This window comes from Megalobrama amblycephala, linkage group LG2, assembly GCF_018812025.1.
Source record: "Megalobrama amblycephala isolate DHTTF-2021 linkage group LG2, ASM1881202v1, whole genome shotgun sequence".
Lineage (NCBI taxonomy): Eukaryota > Metazoa > Chordata > Actinopteri > Cypriniformes > Xenocyprididae > Megalobrama > Megalobrama amblycephala.
In genome coordinates, this window is record NC_063045.1 from 31,650,063 (window position 1) to 31,669,368 (window position 19,306).

Sequence of the window (19,306 nt, forward strand, 5' to 3'; positions counted from 1 at the left end):
TGATGGGTTTAGAGCCCACTATGGACCCATCATGTGCCCCTATGGGCTAACACACTTGGGCCCTGCATGGGCAACCCAAGTGGGGCCCAAAGAATTTTGTCCATCGGCTCCACAAAGGCCCCATGTGTGTTAGCCCATAGGGGCTCATGATGGGTCCATAGTGGGCTCTAACTGGGGCTCATTTGTGTGTTCATTATATGGGCCCACATGGGTCACATATGGGTTCTAATAAATGGGGCCAATGTTTGCCACATACAGAACCCTTATGGGACCCAGAAGGGTGGTAACACTGGACCCACAAATGGCCCCTCTATGGGGTTTTTGTGGGACCACAGTGGGTGAGAACTGGGCCCCATTTATATTTCTTTTTTATTCCTGTAGGTGAAATTAATGTGCTTTAATGTGCTCATTTGCAAAAAAAACTTATGTTTTAGTAAACATGTACCTGACTTAATAATTTAAAGGTGCCCTCGAATCAAAAATTGAATTTTCCTTAGCATAGTTGAATAACAAGAGTTCAGTACATGGAAAAGACATGCACTGAGTTTCAAACCCCATTGTTTCCTCCTTCTTATATAAACCTCATTTGTTTAAAATACATCCGGAGAACAGGCGAATCTCAACATAACACCGACTGTTACGTAACAGTCGGGGACTCCGCCCCCAATATTTGCATATGCTCATGATCCAGGCCAGGCGGAACCGCCCAGCGGAATCATCGGAAGTTCTGCAAGCAGAGTGAAGAAACAAGCCAAGCGAGGATAACAGCGAAAATGGCAGATCATGGAAATAAATGTTATGTTCCAGGCTGTGAAGGGGATGTGAAAACTTTTCATAGTCTTCCTCCAGAAAAAAACTGTCAAAAGGCATGGCTGATGTTTATCTATAACCGGATACCGGAACAATTTAACTCAAAGTTGTTAGTTTGCTCTGCCCATTTCACCACGGACAGCTTTTCTAACCTGGGACAATATCAAGCAGGCTTCGCTCAGCGTTTGACACTGAAGAAAGGGGTAATTCCAACTATATTCCCGCAAGCAGTAAGTAGTGCTTTTATCCACATCTTGGCTGTAGAAACTATTTCTGATTAAATGTAAAGTTTCTTAGTGAGCTAACAACATTAACGACCATGTACCCAGTGTTGTCTAGATCTAATGCAAGATGCTAGTACAGTAACAAATAGCAAAGTTTACGTAACTACTATTAACGGTGAGGTTAAAATTTATTACTGTCTTTGTTATATAAATCTATAACATAACCGTAGATACATATGCCAATTCTCTTTTGTCGGATATAATTATAATTTGACCTATATTTAACCAACAACACATTACACCGAAGCTAACTATGTTAGTTTATTTGCTTACAGATAGCTACAGATACTCGATCCTTCTAGCTAACTTTCTACACCGTTCAAACTGAAACGATAGTCATTTGACAAGACATTTAGTCACTTTTTTTCAAATATTTTTATTTTTGAGAACTTGTATGACTTGTATGCGTACACCTGTGGAAAAAGATATTTATAGACGATGTAAGTTTTTGTTACTAATAGCTAAATCGTAATCACACTACGGCAGCTGAGTAGTAAACATGACACTGCTTTTTTGGAATGTCTTCTATGCTTTACTTTGGTTGGCTAAATAAATCAAATTTAAAATCATATCGGTGATGTCAATATATTAGAAACAAATTTTCGTTCGTTGTTTAGAGTTGTTATTGCAAAGTGAAGAAGCTATCATTGTAAGACCATACAGCGACACATTATTACAATTATTTTTTTTTTACAATGCTAAAAACAAAGTTGCAAATACTGACGTTATGAGTTATAGTGTAAAGTTAACGCTATATGCTAGTTCCATTGACGTAACAGTTACGTTTTGCAGGTGCATACTGAAAATAAAGACTAACTTACCACTCAGAAACGTCTATGGCCAATCGCAACAAAATTGGTTGTTCCTCTACATCTGCATCTTCGTCAGAAACAGGCTCAAACATATAAGGTTGAATACCAAAACTCTCCATCGTTCACGCCGTACAGTACAGATTTGTTCGCTATCAGTGTGAGCTACTGGAAGGAGCCGAACAGTGAAACAGCCAATCAGAGCGGAGCACCATATTACTATTCATGAGCCTTCCAAATAAGGCAAAAACAGACCTTTTCATTCTAGGGGCTATTTGTGGGGTTATAAATGGAGCTGTAAAACCATATCTGGACAATTTTCGGCCATAAAAAAGCCACATACCCTCTATGTAGATATCAGGGAACAATTTAAAATGTTTTTTCAAATCACTCAAGGGCACCTTTAAATTACATGAGAAAATATTTGTATTGTGAAGAAAATGACTTTCAACTCAGAATTTGTAAACGACCTTTTTATTGATCATAAGAAGAAAAATAAAAGTACAATAAAACAGGATAAGAGCATTGAAAATTCTTCAGTCCATCACTCCAGGGTTAGGACAGACCCATCAACTTCATATCTAAAGAACAATAATGAGAGAAAAATAGAAAAGGCAATTATTTTAAAATACTATCAAATCATTAACAGGAGCACTCTCTTAAAAAGCATGCATGATTATGATCAAGCCATGCCAGTGCTTTATATTTCTGTCCAAATGGTTAAAGTAACAAAGGTGTACCTTGAAACCGATAACGATGTTTATTTTGATATGTGATGATAATGGCGCTCGGAAGCACCTGCAGTCATGCGTCATTGCGTCATGCGATGATTGACGTCGTGCCTTCCCGCCTTCTCATTTAAAAAAAAAACAAAAAAGCCACTAGCAAGCCAGCATCCACTTCAAAACGTCCTACTCTCTCGAAAATCTCAAGGTAAGATATGCATATTTCATTTTATATTAACCGGTAATGTTGTTTTTATATAATTGTATAATTTTTTATAGTTTTTTTTTTTTTTGTAAGAGTCAAATTTTAACAAACTTAGCGAAGCTAAATGCAATTAAACTACAGAGACAGATCTTTTGCACCAAGTTACGTGCTAGGTGTGCAATATGGACAAAATAATAATAATAGGGTGACCAGACCCGGTTTTTGGTGTTCTGTCCCCGACTGGAGCTGCCCCCGAAAATGTCCCCGTTTTATAGCTCGTTCAAAACAACCCGCATTGCTAAAAAGCCCGACCAGCATAAAGCGGACTGCTGGTTTATCTGAGTAATTGTGTAGTGATCATGTTCACCAACAGAGGGGGACGTGCAGCTACCGGCAGCTACACTTGGTCGCGCGCGCGTCTTTAGTTCATGAAGAACACCTGGATCTGGACCAGATCAGAGCGCCATTATCATCACATATCAAAATAAACATCGTTATCGGTTTCAAGGTAGTAACATTCTAACTATTCATGTTAAATTAAAGCAATAATGTTTGTATGTTTTATAACAGGGCCTCAGCAGGGTGCGAGATGGTTTAGCACAATTTTAAACGTCCACAAAAGTTCCACAGTCATAACGCAGCAATTTCCACACACACGTGGTACAAGATATGAATACATAAAAAGATAATAATAATACACGTGCACATTACTTTGTATTCAAAAATAGTTAAAAGTTAACAGTTGTAATGTATAATAAAAACAGCTTTTGAAAGTTAAATTCAATAATGTTAAAAAAGTTGTTAAATGCCGCTTTATCATGTTATATTTATGTTGTGTTATTTTTTTGTAATGTAATGTAATGTGCTTTTGTAAAGTCATACTTCTGTTATATCAGGCACATCGTTTTGAACTTTAACTTGTTCATATTCCTAGTAGAAATCTCCCTTTGTTACTTTAACCATTTGGACAGAAATATAAAGTACTGGCATGGCTTGATCATAATCATGCATGCTTTTTAAGAGAGTGCTCTTGTTAATGATTTGATAGTATTTTAAAAGAATTGCCTTTTCTGTTTTTTCTTCTCTCATTATTGTTCTTTAGATATGAAGCTGATGGGTCTGCCCCAACCCAGGAGTGATGGACTGAAGAATTTCCAATGTCCTGTTTTATTGTACTTTTATTTTTCTTCTTATGATCAATAAAAAAGTTGTTTCACAAATTCTGAGTTGAAAGTCATTTTCTTCACAGTACAAATATTTTATCATGTAATTTTAATTAAAGTCAGGTACAGGTTTACTAAAACATACGTTTCTTCTGCAAATGAGCACATTAAAGCACATTAATTTCACCTACAGGAATAAAAAAGAAATAAAAATGGGGCCCAGTTCTCACCCACTGTGGTCCCACAAAAATCCCATAGAGGGGCCATTTGTGGGTCCAGTGTTATCACCCTTCTGGGTCCCATAAGGGTTCTGTATGTGGCCCACATTGGCCCCATTTATTTCAACCCATATGTGACCCATGTGGGTCCCTATAATGAACACACAAATGAGCCCCACTTAGAGCCCACTGTGGACCCATTATGAGCCCCTATGGGATAACACACATGGGGCCTGTGTGGAGCCGATGGACAAAATTGTATGGGCCCCACTTGGGTTGCCCATGCAGGGCCCAAGTGACAGCCCATCAAAAACCCACATGGGGACACCTGGACATGTTGGCTGGGATTACTGCATCTCCACTCACCGACCACTGTTTAATAAGCTTATCCTTGTTAGTAACCAAACAACCACGCTCTTCTGGTAAATATGGAAACTAAATAATAGACTTTTTATCAAATGATTTTTTTTGCAAACAAATAAAATCCCTCTGTCTAAAAGTAAAAGGAATGGATATGTCAAATAAAGGGAAGTGGGAATGGTTTAAATTTGAAACAAAGAGGTTGGCAATTGAAATGGGGAAAAGCATGTCAAAAACAAGTAAACTAAAACAGAAAGAAATACTGAAAAGGATTAACATACTCTGTGGTAACACTGTTTCGGAGGAAGAACTGAGTTGAACTCCCTCCAAAAACAGTTTGATGAAATTTATTTAGAAAAAGCAAGTGGAGCCTTTGTACGATCCAGGGCTAGATGGATCGAAGAAGGTGAGAAGAACACAACATATTTCTATGGCTTAGAAAAATCTAGACAATTTAAAAAAAGAATTTGCAAATTAAAAATAAATGATATAGTCATAGAAGACCCTTGCCAAATAAATGAGGAAGTTCAACTCTTTTACTCTGACTTGTATAGCTCAAATTTCCACAAAGAGGACTGTGAATCCTTTTTTACTCAGATTAAGAGTAATATTAAAAGGATTGGGGAGAATGACAAAATAAGGTTAGAAGAAGACAAAATAAATTTGCAAGAAATAGAAAATGCCCTGAAAAAAATGAAAAATGGGAAGTCACCTGGAATTGATGGCTTGACCTCTGAATTTTTAAAGTTTTTTTGGGAAGATATCAAAGAATTGTTATTGAATGTATTTATAGAATGTATAAATGAAGGATGTCTTACTCCAACAATGAAAACTGATATAATAACTCTACTCCCCAAAACAAAAAAAGATATAACAAATTTAGACAATTGGAGACCTATTACGTTGCTCTGCAACGATTATAAGTTATTAGCGTTAATATATGCAGAGAGATTGAAAATAGTAATTGATAAAATAGTAGATGAAACTCAGTCTGCGTTTATAAAAGGTAGAAGTATACATAATAATGTGATATTAATATTGGACATGCTGGACTATCGGTCTTTTTTGGAATTGGAAAGCCTGATTTTATTTATAGACTATTTCAAAGCTTTCGATTCTATAGAACACGATTTTTTATTTTCTACATTAGAAAATTATGGATTCGGAAAACATTTTTGTTCAGTGATCAAAATGTTCTATACTGATATCTACAGTTATGTCTCCTTAAACCCAGGACTAACACCTAGAATAAATATATCTTGCAGAATAAGACAAGGATGTCCAATTAGTCCCAAGTTGTTCATTTTATGTACACAGCTACTAGCATATCTGATATTAAATCATCCAAATTTTCAGGGTATAAATTTTTTTGATTACGAATTTCGACTCAGTCAGTTTGCAGACGACACTGTCTTCTTCCTTAGGGATAAATCTATGGTTAGCAATGCATTGCAAATAATTTCAATTTTTTCCAAAGCTTCAGGTCTTCGTTTAAATATGAAAAAGTGTGAACTACTTGCATTATATGACTGTATAGATACAGAATTAATGTCAATCCCTGTTAAAAAAGAAGTTAAATATCTTGGAGTTAAGATGGTTAAAGATGAAAAACAAAGAGAGGAAATTAATATGAAAGAAAAAATTGATCAAGTACAAGTATCCTTAAACCACTGGCTTAGTAGAGATCTTTCTATTTTTGGGCGTAACTTATTGTCCAAGGCTGAGGGTATATCCAAACTGGTTTATCCATGTCAATCTCTTTACATTGCTCCAAAGAACGTGAGGAAAATTAACTCTATTATATATAAATTTATCTGGAGAAATAAGACCTACTATGTTAAAAAATCTCAGTTGGTTAAGGAGTATAATAGGGGGGGTATCAAAACAGTGGATTTTGAGGCAATGTTAGGAACATTTAAAATAAAGTGGTTGAAAGAGTTTCTATTGAAGCCGGATTCAATATGGTTTCACATTCCAAAAAGTATTTTCAAGAGATTCGGTGGGTTAAACTTTCTTTTGAAATGTGATTTTGAAATTTCTAAAATACCTTTTAAATTATCTGAGTTTCATAAACAAGTTTTGCATCATTGGAAGATGGTATTTACCCATAACTTTACCCCTCACTGTGCCACCTTGTGGAATAATAGAGTAATTGTATCAAACAAAAAGTCTTTGTTCAACCAGCTTTGGTTTGACCAAGGCATTATCTTCATTCATGACATTCTAGATGTAAACGGTGAAATCTTACAGTTAAAAGATTTTAAAAACAAATTTAATAATATTCAATGTTCTCTTAAGAAAATCTGTAAATCTATCCCAGTGAATTTGATACAGCTGATAAAAAACACAATTTGTTTTTCTAATCTCCAAATTAAACTTCCAAACTCAACGATAGGAGAATTAAACATTACGGACAAAAAATGTGACAACAAATATTTAAATAAAGCTTTCAAAGGATATATATATCATGATTATGATAGGAAGATAAAACTTAAAATATTAGATAATCCAACGATTGCAGAAAAACATTGGAAATTTATAAAATGGCCAATTGCACCCAAAGTAAAAGAAATGCAATTTAAAATTCTTAATAACTACTATCCATCTGCGGAGACACTGAGGGGTAGATTTGGTTTTGAAGTTGACCCTTGCGACTTTTGTCATGAAAACCCAGAACGAACAGAGCATTTATTCTTCCTTTGCTCAGTTAGTAGGAAGTTTTGGGGAGATGTCCAAAGTTAAATAATAAAATTAGCAAACTTGAACAATTTACAATAGAAGATATTCTTATTTATAATTCTAAACTGAAGAGGGATTTTTCACTTTTGATTAACCTTATCATCATTATGGGTAAATACCACATTCACACAAGTAAATGGAAAAAACAATTGCCAAATATAAACTGAATTTCGTATGTTATTATCCTCCTTGAACCTTGTAAAAAATTCTAAACAAACTGTAGAAGCTATTTGTTATGCTGCTGAAATGTCTTTGATCCTGTAACACATATTTTATTTTGTGAACAATGCCTTATTTTATTTATTTATTTTTATTTATTTATTTATTTTTATTTATTTTTTTTCATTGTCAAATCTGCATTTTGTTGATGCCTTGCCCAGTTTTCTTATGCTGTTGTCTCCACGAGAGTTTGTAATAAACATTATTAAATTTAAAAAAAAAAAAAAAAAAGAGCAAGATCCGAGACACCAGACCCAACAATACAGATGACCTGAAGGCCGCTATCAAAGAAACCTGGGCTTCCATTACACCTGAGCAGTGCCACAGGCTGATTGCCTCCATGCCACGCCGCATTGATGCAGTAATTCATGCAAAAGGAGGCCCAACCAAGTATTGAATGCATAGAAATGAACATAATTTTCAGAAGCCTGACATTTTTGTTTAAAATATCCTTTTTTTTATTGATCTTATGAAGTATTCTAATTTATTGAGATAGTGAATTGGTGGGTGTTTTGTTAAATGTGAGCCAAAATCATCACAATTAAAAGAACCAAAGACTTAAAGTACTTCAGTCTGTGTGCATTGAATTTATTTAATACACGAGTTCCACAATTTGAGTTGAATTACTGAAATAAATGAACTTTTCCATGACGATTAATGGATGTTTGATCAGGTCATTTGATTTCCTTTAATTTGTCTAAACATCATCATTATGAATCTTCATGCAGCAGCTTTCACAGTAACATTGCATGTGTGTTTGTGTGTGTGTGTGTGTGTGTGTGTGTGAGTGTTCAGTATGTACAGTTAGTACTTCTTAAGATAATCTTAAGACCATCTAAGTGTACTCAACTATTTTGAGACAGCATGAAATATGAATTAAAATTTGCTTTCATTATACTATCTCTGTATTTAAAAAATATATTTAGTTACCACTTGTAGTACACTATGGGTTCAAATGTACTATAAGTAGTATCTAAAAAAAAATTTTTAAATACAGAGATAGTATATTAAAAGTGCATTTAAGTTCATATTTCATGGTCTCTCAAGATAGCACAGTTGAGTACACTTAGATGTTCTTAAAATTATCTTAAGAAGTACTAAAGAAGAATTTTTAGTATATTAAGTGCAAAATTAGTGCACGAAAATAGAGCACTTTAAGTACATTACAGAAATGTACTTTTTTTCACCTGGGCAGACAGTGTGTAAAGCATTACACACTAAAAATTACATCCGCTGAAGTTTCAAAGGCAAGGCAGGTGCTGAATTCAGAACCGCATACTAGTATCATCACTTTCCTCCTGACTGCTCTCCTCACTATCTTCTTTGCTCTTGAACATGATAGATGATGATGTTTTGGTTTTATTTTATTAACACTAATGACACAGACAACAGCATATTAGGCTGCCGTCACTTTAAGACCGAATGCATGGACCGAATATAGTGACACACATCCGATTTCTTTCTCAACCATTCACTTATGACATAACCGAGAGAATGCTTGCCGAGACGAGTATTTTGAAATAATTTTGTGTGTATGTGTCCGTTCATGCGCAAGTAAACGTGAAGGAAGAATTAATTATGTGTTCGAGCACTGTCTGAAAGCCTCTCTCTCTCTCTCTCTCTCTCTCTCTCTCTGTCTGGATGTGGTTTTTTGACTCTTCTTCCACATTTAAAATAGTTTGAATGTGTAAATTGGGAAGACAAAACATGTCCAAATGATAAATGCATGCTGAACCGTGGGGCCTGGTCTGTACGGATCACGGATCAATCCATTGAAACCCTAATAATTAATGAACATACTTATCATCATGATTGCTATCTTACCAGAGATGGAAAAAAAATCCTACTCCTGTAAGTAAATGTGTCCCTGTCCCTAAAAATGTTGGTACTCAAAAGCACTTACCTCCAAGTTTTCTGGTACACATCATTTATTTTCACAACGCATGCGCACCTGCGCACCGGTTATGTGCACACATTTTAGCCTATAATAGCCTATAAACATGAAGTCATTTTAGGGGTGAAGCTGCAATATCATGACAAAATCGTTATGGTTGATTATTGCTCTTGAAATTGTAATGATGATTATGATGACAACAGCAGTGCGGTCTTAAGAATGAGCACACATTATTCAGATCAGGGATGGGCAGTATTTATGATACATGTATTTCAAATACGTATTTCAAAAACAAAATAGTAGTTTGTAATTTGTATTTGATAGGGTTGATGAAAATGGCTTTGTATTTTGTATCAAAATACTTTAGTATTTTATATTTTTGTATTTTTAAAATACTGTAAAATACTTTGTAAGAAGTCTACATGATGACATCATAAAATTGCAGCCTCTGATTGGTGCCTACTCTATAGTTTGCAGAGACTTGTTGCGATCAGAACAGAAAATTGATATGGAAGATGGTGGTCAAAAAACGTGCAGGCTGCCAGCTTTCCATCAATTTTTAGCATGAATTGTTATAATTTTTATCAGTTCATGTTAAGTTTTGGTGTTCATTTTGGGAGCCTAGGCTAAATATTAGGTTAGGTTAGGGTTAGGTTACTTTATTAATACCTGCAGGTAATTTTGTTTTGCAGTATGATGACATGATGAGTAAAAGGGCATCCATATCACAAAAACAAAAACAAAACAAACAAAAAACAAGAACAAAATAACAATTACATGATACATCAAGACTTATAGTATATGCATAAACCTGTGCATTCATATACAAATACACATCCATATACCCACATACATATACCCAGGGATGGGCAAAAATACATCAAAATGTTTTTTTAAAATAAAATACCAAATACCTTCATTTTAAATGTATCAAAATAAAATACAAAATACAGCAGCCACAACATGTATCAAAATAAACTACTGTATTTTTGTATTTTGAAAATACTACAAAATACTTTTACAAGGGAGCATGAAATTTCTTTACAAACCTTCCATCAGTTGGCCCATTTGATCCCTTCACCATTACTCTGACTCAGTTGATTTAAATGTGCCCTAGATTCAAAAATTGAATTTACCTTGGCATAGTTGAATAACAAAAGTTCAGTACATGGAAATGACATACAGTGAGTCTCAAACTCCATTGTTTCCTCCTTCTTATTTAAATCTCATTTGTTTAAACGACCTCCGAGGAACAGGGGAATCTCAACATAACACCGACTGTTACGTAATAGTCGGGGTGTATGCCCCCAATATTTGCATATGCCAGCCCATGTTCAATGCATTACACAAGGGCAGCCAGTATTAACGTCTGGATCTGTGCACAGCTGAATCATCAGACTAGGTAAGCAAGTAAGGACAATAGCGAAAAATGGCAGATGGAGCAATAATAACTGACATGATCCATGATATCATGATATTTTTAGTGATGTTTGTAAATTGTCTTTGTAAATGTTTCGTTAGCATGTTGCTAATGTACTGTTAAATGTGGTTAAAGTTACCATTGTTTCTTACTGTATTCATGGAGACAAGACTGTCATTATTTTCATTTTTTAAACACTTGCAGTCTGTATAATGCATAAACACAACTTCATTCTTTATAAATCTCTCCAACAGTGTAGCATTATCCGTTAGCCACGGAGCACAGCCTCAAACTCATTCAGAATCAAATGTAAACATCCAAATAAATACTATACTTACGCGATTAGACATGTTGCATGACGAACACTTTGTAAAGATCCATTTTGAGGGTTATATTAGCTGTGTAAACTTTGTTTATGGTGTTTAAGGCAAGCGCAAGCTCTTGGGGCGTGGAGCACGTGATTTAAAGGGGCCGCGTACCCTGAATTGGCGCATTTATAATGATAGGCAGTTAAAAAAAAAAAAAAAAAAAAAAATTATGAAGTATTTTGAGCTGAAACTTCACAGACACATTCAGGGGACACCTAAGACTTATATTACATCTTTTGAAAACATGTTCTTCGGCACCTTTAAGTACACGATGTTTGATAGCAACAGCTTTTCTTTGCCCGAGTCATGCAATAAATCTAACAAATGCAACCAGTTAAAGGCACAAATATGTAGGATTTTTAGATTAAAATATTCAAAAACCACTAAAACAATGTTATATTTTTTGTTGACTTGTGTACTTACATTATCCCAAATGTTTCCAAGAAATTCTAAATCCAGAGAAATAAGCAATTTTAACCATGACACACACTGTGTCCGTGTGTCACATATCAATGACATCATTACCCTCGATTTCCCGTTTTATTTTGTTGAAAAACCATGGAAACATCAAAGACACTTTAGTACTGTATATTATGAGTTTTATTAGACAGGGGAGCAACTGTTTGGATACATTAATCGACAGAAAACTCATCATGTTATATCGCTTAACACATTAAGGGCCAGATTTACTAAATAGGAAAAATTTGCGTGAAAGAGAATGTGAAAGAGAATTCCACAAATGTGTTGATGGGAGTGGCAAGTTTTGCACATGATCTGCTGACATGCAAATCAAAGAACACAGACACGGTCAAATCATTTACATAATAACTAACGCAATCTACCAAGAGCAGTGCAAATTAGCGTTGGGTCGCAAATAAACAGAGCTGAATCCTGATGCTGATGTTCTCATCAGGTGGGGGTCGACACAGGTGCAACTTAACATGTAATCTGACAAACACATACACATATACACACACACATGATCTCATATATAATATAGTTTGCCAAGTTATGTTGGCCTATAGATATAGGCAAACGATATGTTCGGATAAGGTCTTACTCTGGCATTTCAAAGAAATTAATAATCCTTCTACCACGCGCGTTCTCTGCGGTGTCTCCTCCTAACAGCAGCAATTGCAACCATGTCACAAAATGGGTTCAGACATGCTTTTTAGGGCGTTAAATAATGGTGTAAATACCAGTAAATTGACGAGCACAAACATTAGTAAATCACATTGTGTGATTCATTTAAATACTTTCCTCCCATAAATTTTTCATCTGAAAGGGAAACTCCTAAAAATGCATGTGCAATAGTCAGCCGCAAACACAACTCAGTCCACGCGTTTTCAGCGCTAATTTTATACTGCGTGTCTTTAGTAAATCCCGACAGTTGTTTTTTAATACCAAAAGAGGGTTTGTGTTGGCACAAGCTGTTAGTAAATCTGGCCCTAAGTCTTTTTGTTTGAATCTCGTTTTCTTGATTTATCGTAAGTACCATGTTTTAACATGACTAATATCGATCTATTTTACTGCAGTGTGCATCAAGTGTCTTATAGTAGCCGCTGAGCAAACGCACAGAGTAGCAGTATACCAACTTTCAACACTCAAATGTATCTAATATGATAAGCAGCACTGCTTTTCCCTACGTGCACATGACCGTAAGAAGCGGAAGCGGCGACTGTGGCACAATAATAAAAGATCCGCTGCTGTCGAGCTGTGTGTCGCACTCGTCTCTCATTAGTAATCGCTCCAGTGGGCTCGTTACTGCTCTCACAGCATTCAGTCCTGATCTGCTTATTGTAACGTTAATAATCTCATCTATGAACAATATTTCTGCCTGAGTCCCATCCGATTCTGTTCCACTGACTGTAGACGTGAAGACAATACATCCCATGATTCTGTGAAATCAAGGTGTCAACGAGCTACGCCTTTGTTTTGAATTAGCGATCTTTAGAGTCGAAAATTTACATATTGTGGCCTTAACAGATAAAATATTCACATATCCCTGTGATCTCCCAGATGAAGGTTAGTTTTAAAGTAACCAACAGTATAATGTTTGCAAATTACTCCTAATATATGTATTCTAATTTAATGTATCCTAATTTAGTTACTTGGTGTTTGGTAATGAAGGGCCTACTTTGCATCAGCAACACTGACTCAATGACAACAACTCTTTTATAAGAAGACAACTGTTGGCACCTGTATTCATAGCAACTAGTTTTTAACCAATTAATCATTTGATTGTTAATCATAAACATAGGGGGCTACTGCTCGGTATAATTGTTTTCAAGAACATTATGTAAATTGGTATACTATTTAGCCTAGGCTACCAAAACGAACACCAAAAATGAACATGAACTGTTAAAAATTATAGCAATTCATGCTAAAAATTGATGGAAAGCTGGCAGCCTGCACGTTTCTTGACCACCTTCTTCCATATGGATCAATTTTTTGTTCTGATCGCAAGTCTCTGCAAACTAGGCACCAATCAGAGGCCGCAATTTTACGATGTCATCATATAGACTTCTTACAAAGTATTTTACAGTATTTTAAAAATACAAAAATACAAAACACTAAAGTATTTTGATACAAAATACAAAGCCATTTTCATCAACCCTAGCAAATACAAATTACAAAATACTATTTTGTATTTGAAATACGTATTTGAAATACATGTATCAAAAATACTGCCCATCCCTGCATATACCCAGGGGTTAAATTGGGCCGGGGCCATCCGGGGCTGAGCCCCGGCACATACAGGTGCTGGTCATATAATTAGAATATCGTGAAAAAGTTCATTTTTTTATTGTAAATTATTTTAAAAAAAGAAACTTTCATTTATACTAGATTCCCTACATGTAAAGTAAAACATTTCAAAAGTTTTTTTTTTTTTTTTTAATTTGTTGATTAGAGCGTACAGCTCATGAAAGTCCAAAATCCAGTATCTCAAAATATTAGAATATTTACATTTGAGTTTCATTAAATGACCATCCCTACAGTATAAATTACGGGTATCTTTTGTTCTTTGAAACCACACTAATGGGGAAGACTGCTGACTTGGCAATGGTCCAGGAGACAATCATTGACACCCTCCACAAAGAGAGTAAGTCACAAATGGTCATTACTGAATGTGGTGGCTGTTTACAGAGTGATGTATCAAAGCATATTAAATGCAAAGTTGACTGGAAGGAAGAAATTGGGTAGGCAAAGGTGCACAAGCAACAGGGATGACCACAAGCTTGAGAATACTGTCAAGTAAAGCCGATTCAAACACTTGGGAGAGCTTCACAATGAGTCAAATGAAGCCGGAGTAAGCGCATCAAGAGTCATCACACTCAGACATCTTCAGGAAAAGGATTACCAAGCCACTTCTGAAACAGAAACAGCGTCAGAAGCATCTTACCTGGGTTAAGGAGAAAAAGAACTGGACAGTGAACAGTGGTCGAAAGTCCTCTTTTCAGATAAAAGTAAATTTTGTATTTCATGTTGAAATCATGGTCCCAGAGTCTGAAGGAAGACTGGAGAGGCATAGAATCCAAGCTGCTTGAAGTCTAGTGGGAGGTTTCTGAAGTTAGTAATGATTTGGGGGGCCGTAACATCTGCTGGTGTTGGTCCATTGTTTTTTATCGAGTGCAAAGTCAATGCAGCCATCTTCCAGGAGATTTTGGAGCACTTTATGCTTCCATCTGCTGACAAGCTTTATGGAGATGCTGATTTCCTTTTCCAGCAGGACTTTAGCACCTGCCCACAGTGCAAAAACCACTTCCAAGTGGTTTGCTGACCATGATATTACTGTGTTTTATTGGCCAGCCAACATGCCTGATAGAGCTGCACGATTAATCATATCGCAATCGCAATCGCGATGTCAAGCTTGTGCGATTATATGACGCAAAATGCTGCGATTTTATGAAATAAAATAATAATAAGTTAATAAAAAAATAAAAAAATACATGTGTGGACACAACAACCCATTATCTGAGAGCTGTTTGCCCATTTTATACACCGCTAATAAAAAGAAGACCAGTCAGTTTCAGTTTAGGCAGTGGCATGTGTGGCGCGCACGGTCATGACTTTTCCGGTGTGCAGCGCAGAGAACGGGTAAAGATTAGTGATGCGCGGGTCGTCTCATAACCCGCGGGTCGGGTTGGGGCGGGTAAAGAAATTGTCACTTTATTTGCGGGGCGGGTTGGGGCGGGTCATTAAAAACAAAATAAATAAAAAAATCCATGTATGTTGCGTGCAGTTCCCTATAGCCTATATTAAATATTTGGGAATATCTATTTTCATATTTTATTAGGTTCTTTGATAAGGTTACAATACGAAGGCCGTAGCAACGTAACTTGCGTGATGTCCCCAAACCTTTGGCGTCACGAAAGCGGCGCGCCAAGCAGCTCCCGGCGCCAGCCACGACAACAAAAACGGAGAAATAAAAGTGAAGATGGAAGACGAGGTGTGGGAGAAATTGAGGTCGGGAATTTACATAATTAAAAGAAAAAATTCATGCTGCTAAATCTAATGTTTGGGACTGGTACAGCAGGAGACAACAGCAGTAGGCTAACGGCTACGTGAAGTGCAACTCGTGCGAAAAAATATACAAACACGAGAGCCACAAAACGAGCACTTCCAGCATGTCAAGACATATTTTCCGTGTTTTAAATTAAACAAAAGTTCAGTGGTTGTAGCATAGGCTGTAAACTGTTGGCCAATACAAATCTGAAATAATAAAAAAAAATATTTAGCCTGTTAGATGAATACAGACGCTGCTTTGTAAATGTTGAAAATTTTTATCATTATCTTGTTATTAATATGATCTGATTTATGGTTCATATTCATAATCGTATGTTGTTGCCTGTTTACAGGGCGATGTTTCCAAGCACTTTCAGGCTGAAATAAAGGCTGTTTTCATTTATATTACAATGCCTAGTATGTAGGGTGACCACCTGGCTATTGATCTGTTGCAGGACAGTAGATGTGATTTTGCGGGACAATGCGAGACACGTGAGACAGATAAATTTGTAAATTAAAATGTAAATAGTGATTTACACTCGTTGGCAAACTTACGTGCCGATTAATGTTTCTGCCGGTGGGTGCCCACACTATATTGTTGCGCTTATGGCAACATTAAATCCTGGAGAGAAGAAAATTCTAGATTCACGGCTGCACATGCAGGAGGACAAAGTTTGAGCACGCAGATGTAATATCTGAGCGAGAGCGCGCGCGCGTCCAGTTAAACCGCCTGTGAGCGGAGAGATTGCTCGCGCATTTGATGCGCTCTCGTGAGACAATAATGCGCTCTCGACATTTTTCATTATAATAACGCCATAGAACCCGCATTAAATGAACTATAAACGTGAGAAGAAAGTCGTGTCTGAACGTCGCAATTTTGTATTTGTTAAAACAAATGGAGAATATCTCGTTTTTCCGTAGGTGCTCGATCATTTCCGTGTGTGGCGCTCGATCGCCGCCGTTCGTTGGAAATATTTGCCATCAGAACGGATGATTACATGCTTTAAATCATCGATTTAGGCAGCTTTGAGCAGCTCTTGAGGTTCTTATCTAGTATGTGAGATGAAATCCTTGCTGGTGTAGTTGTGTTTACTGACTTTGATGAGGCCCACACTTATCCATTTGTGCTGTCCGCTCAGTTGATGTCCACTCTCTCTATGATTGCGCTGGTTGGTTATTTTCACAGCTAGAATATGACGGCTGCACAAATAGATTTTTAAATGCCAGTCATAGTATTTATTACATTTCTTGCTGCTGTATTGTAATTTCAGGGATAAAAAAAAACAACTGACGTAAATGAAATGCGGGACGAGGAACAAAGCTCCCAATTTCGGGACTGTCCCGCGAAATGCGGGAGGGGTGGTAACCCTACTAGTATGTCTGTTTAATGGTTGCGGGTGCGGGGCGGGGCGGGTTGTAAAAATAGATACAGTAGTGCGGGGCGGGCTGGGGCGGGCCAAATAATTTCATAAAAGCGGGACCCGCGGGTTGGAAAAAAAGCCGACCCGCGCATCACTAGTAAAGATGGATGCGGAGCAAACGGTCACTGAACTGGTGGCAAGAAAAACGCTACCTCTGTTATATGGCGATATTTTGGCTATAAGATTATAAACCCAGATTAGCAGTGGTTGAAGAGGAAAGAGAATTTAATTCGGTATCGCACGCAGCGCTGTTATCGGTGCGCACATGACGCACATACATACAAGGCTCGCGCGCACAGAGAGAGAGAGAGGCGCGTTATAGCTCGCGAACTCCACATTGATTTCTCTAGCTGCGTTCCATTCGACAGGGTCCCTACGCAGTGTTCACTGCTCCCTACTCCCTGAGCACGTTGAAGTGAACTTCGCTGACAATAATCTTTAATTTGGAATGCCCTGCAAACGTCATCAAAGAAAGTCAACGACAGAGTCGCAGAGATTGATAACATAAATAAATACATAAATAGATATTTTAATTTACTTTCGAATTTAAAATGGACTCTTAACAGATTTGAAGCTGTAACTGTCATGCCATATGAAAATAAGTTCTCATTTGGTTAACTGTATAAATGTATTCTTAATCCATGGTCTCCTGCGCTTTCTTTTCCACGCGCAGCCGCATAAACACTCCTGAGGTAACGTTAAATAAAATAAAATAAAATAAATGATAGAGCCTTAGCTGCTTTTCAACACTTTTACTTTGTCATGCCTATTCATACAATAAAATATACAAATGTAACACTCATCGCCATAACCATTCATACTTTCGTTCGTATAAAATGTATGAATACTCAAAACCAGAGAGCCGTTAAACTCTTTAAACGGCTCTGCTTCATCGTAGTTCTGAATGGTGACGTGGTGCGCAATGACAGTTGGGTAATTTTACCTCTCTACTTCCTGTGAAGTGATGTATCGATGTTCCCTTATTCCCTATGCCGTTCGCAGTGCCCTTCGAACTGAACATGTTCGCTCCCTTCGGAATGGAATCTCACTTAAGATGGCGAAATACCCTGTGAAGTCCACTTCGCAGTCCACTTACGATCGAATGGAACGCACCTACTTTCGCATCCTCAGTGCACTTTGGATGGTCACATACACGCATTATGTCAGTCAAAATACCCCTCTCAGCAAGTATTCATGTAAACACATTCAGTTATGTCTTAATTGAACGAGGTGAGAATTCGGATGTATATCTGTCCGATGTGTGCGTGCAGGTCTTACTCTTAAAGTGACAGCAACCTATAAATACCTGCTGTTGTCTGTCATGTAAATCAAACAACAAAACACAGCTTTAACAAAGATTAATCTATATTAAATTTATACAATGAACAGTGTCATTTTACATTTAATTATTACATATCTGTGCATGAAAATTAATACTACAGTTAGACCTTATACCAGTGGTTCTCAACTCCAGTCCTCGGGACCCACTGCTCTGCACATTTTGTATGTCTCTCTTATATGACACACTAAATTCAGTTCATGCAGACTCTCCTAATGAGCTGATGATCTAAATCAGGTGTGTTAAATAAGGGATACATACAAAATGTGCAGAGCAGTGGGTCCCGAGGACTGGAGTTGAGAAACACTGCCTTATACTTTATTTGTAACTTTATGTAGTATTTATCTATGCTTGTTGTAATTGGTGTAGTCTACAGTATTTGTTCTTTTTACAGTCTGTTCACTTGCCTTTAATAATGTATTATTTAGACTAGTAGTGTATGCTATGGTATCAGAATAGTTTAAGTGGGCTAAGTAATAAATGCAAAGTTAAGTTACCCCTATCCAATTTTTTTTTTTTTTTGTGCTGATCTGAAAAATGATCTGATCCGTGACGTCATAACCGCGATGTGATCCGAACCGTGAGTTTTGTGATCCGTTGAACCACTACAGATTAGTAAAGAAACAAATATCTTAAATGGGATTATAACAAGTTTGCAGTAATACAAAGATGTTATTTAATTTCATTTTAATTTGAAAACGCTGTGCATTTGTTTGTTGTTGTTGCTAGTTTGAGTTGAGAAATACACATTTCAGCATTATCAGTAATCTGTGTGTGTATTTTCATTGAGAACCAAGCAAGATGACTCATGATACTATTTGTTTAT

The 19,306-nt window shown here is 36.6% G+C and overlaps 1 long non-coding RNA gene across 1 annotated transcript; it reads left to right on the plus strand.

Moving 5' to 3' along the window:
• Positions 1 to 555: 555 nt before the first annotated feature.
• Positions 556 to 4,053, plus strand: LOC125255326. The gene is made up of 2 exons (XR_007181883.1): positions 556 to 3,341; positions 3,944 to 4,053. It is a non-coding gene; the product is annotated as an uncharacterized LOC125255326 (long non-coding RNA).
• The last annotated feature ends 15,253 nt before the right edge of the window (positions 4,054 to 19,306 follow it).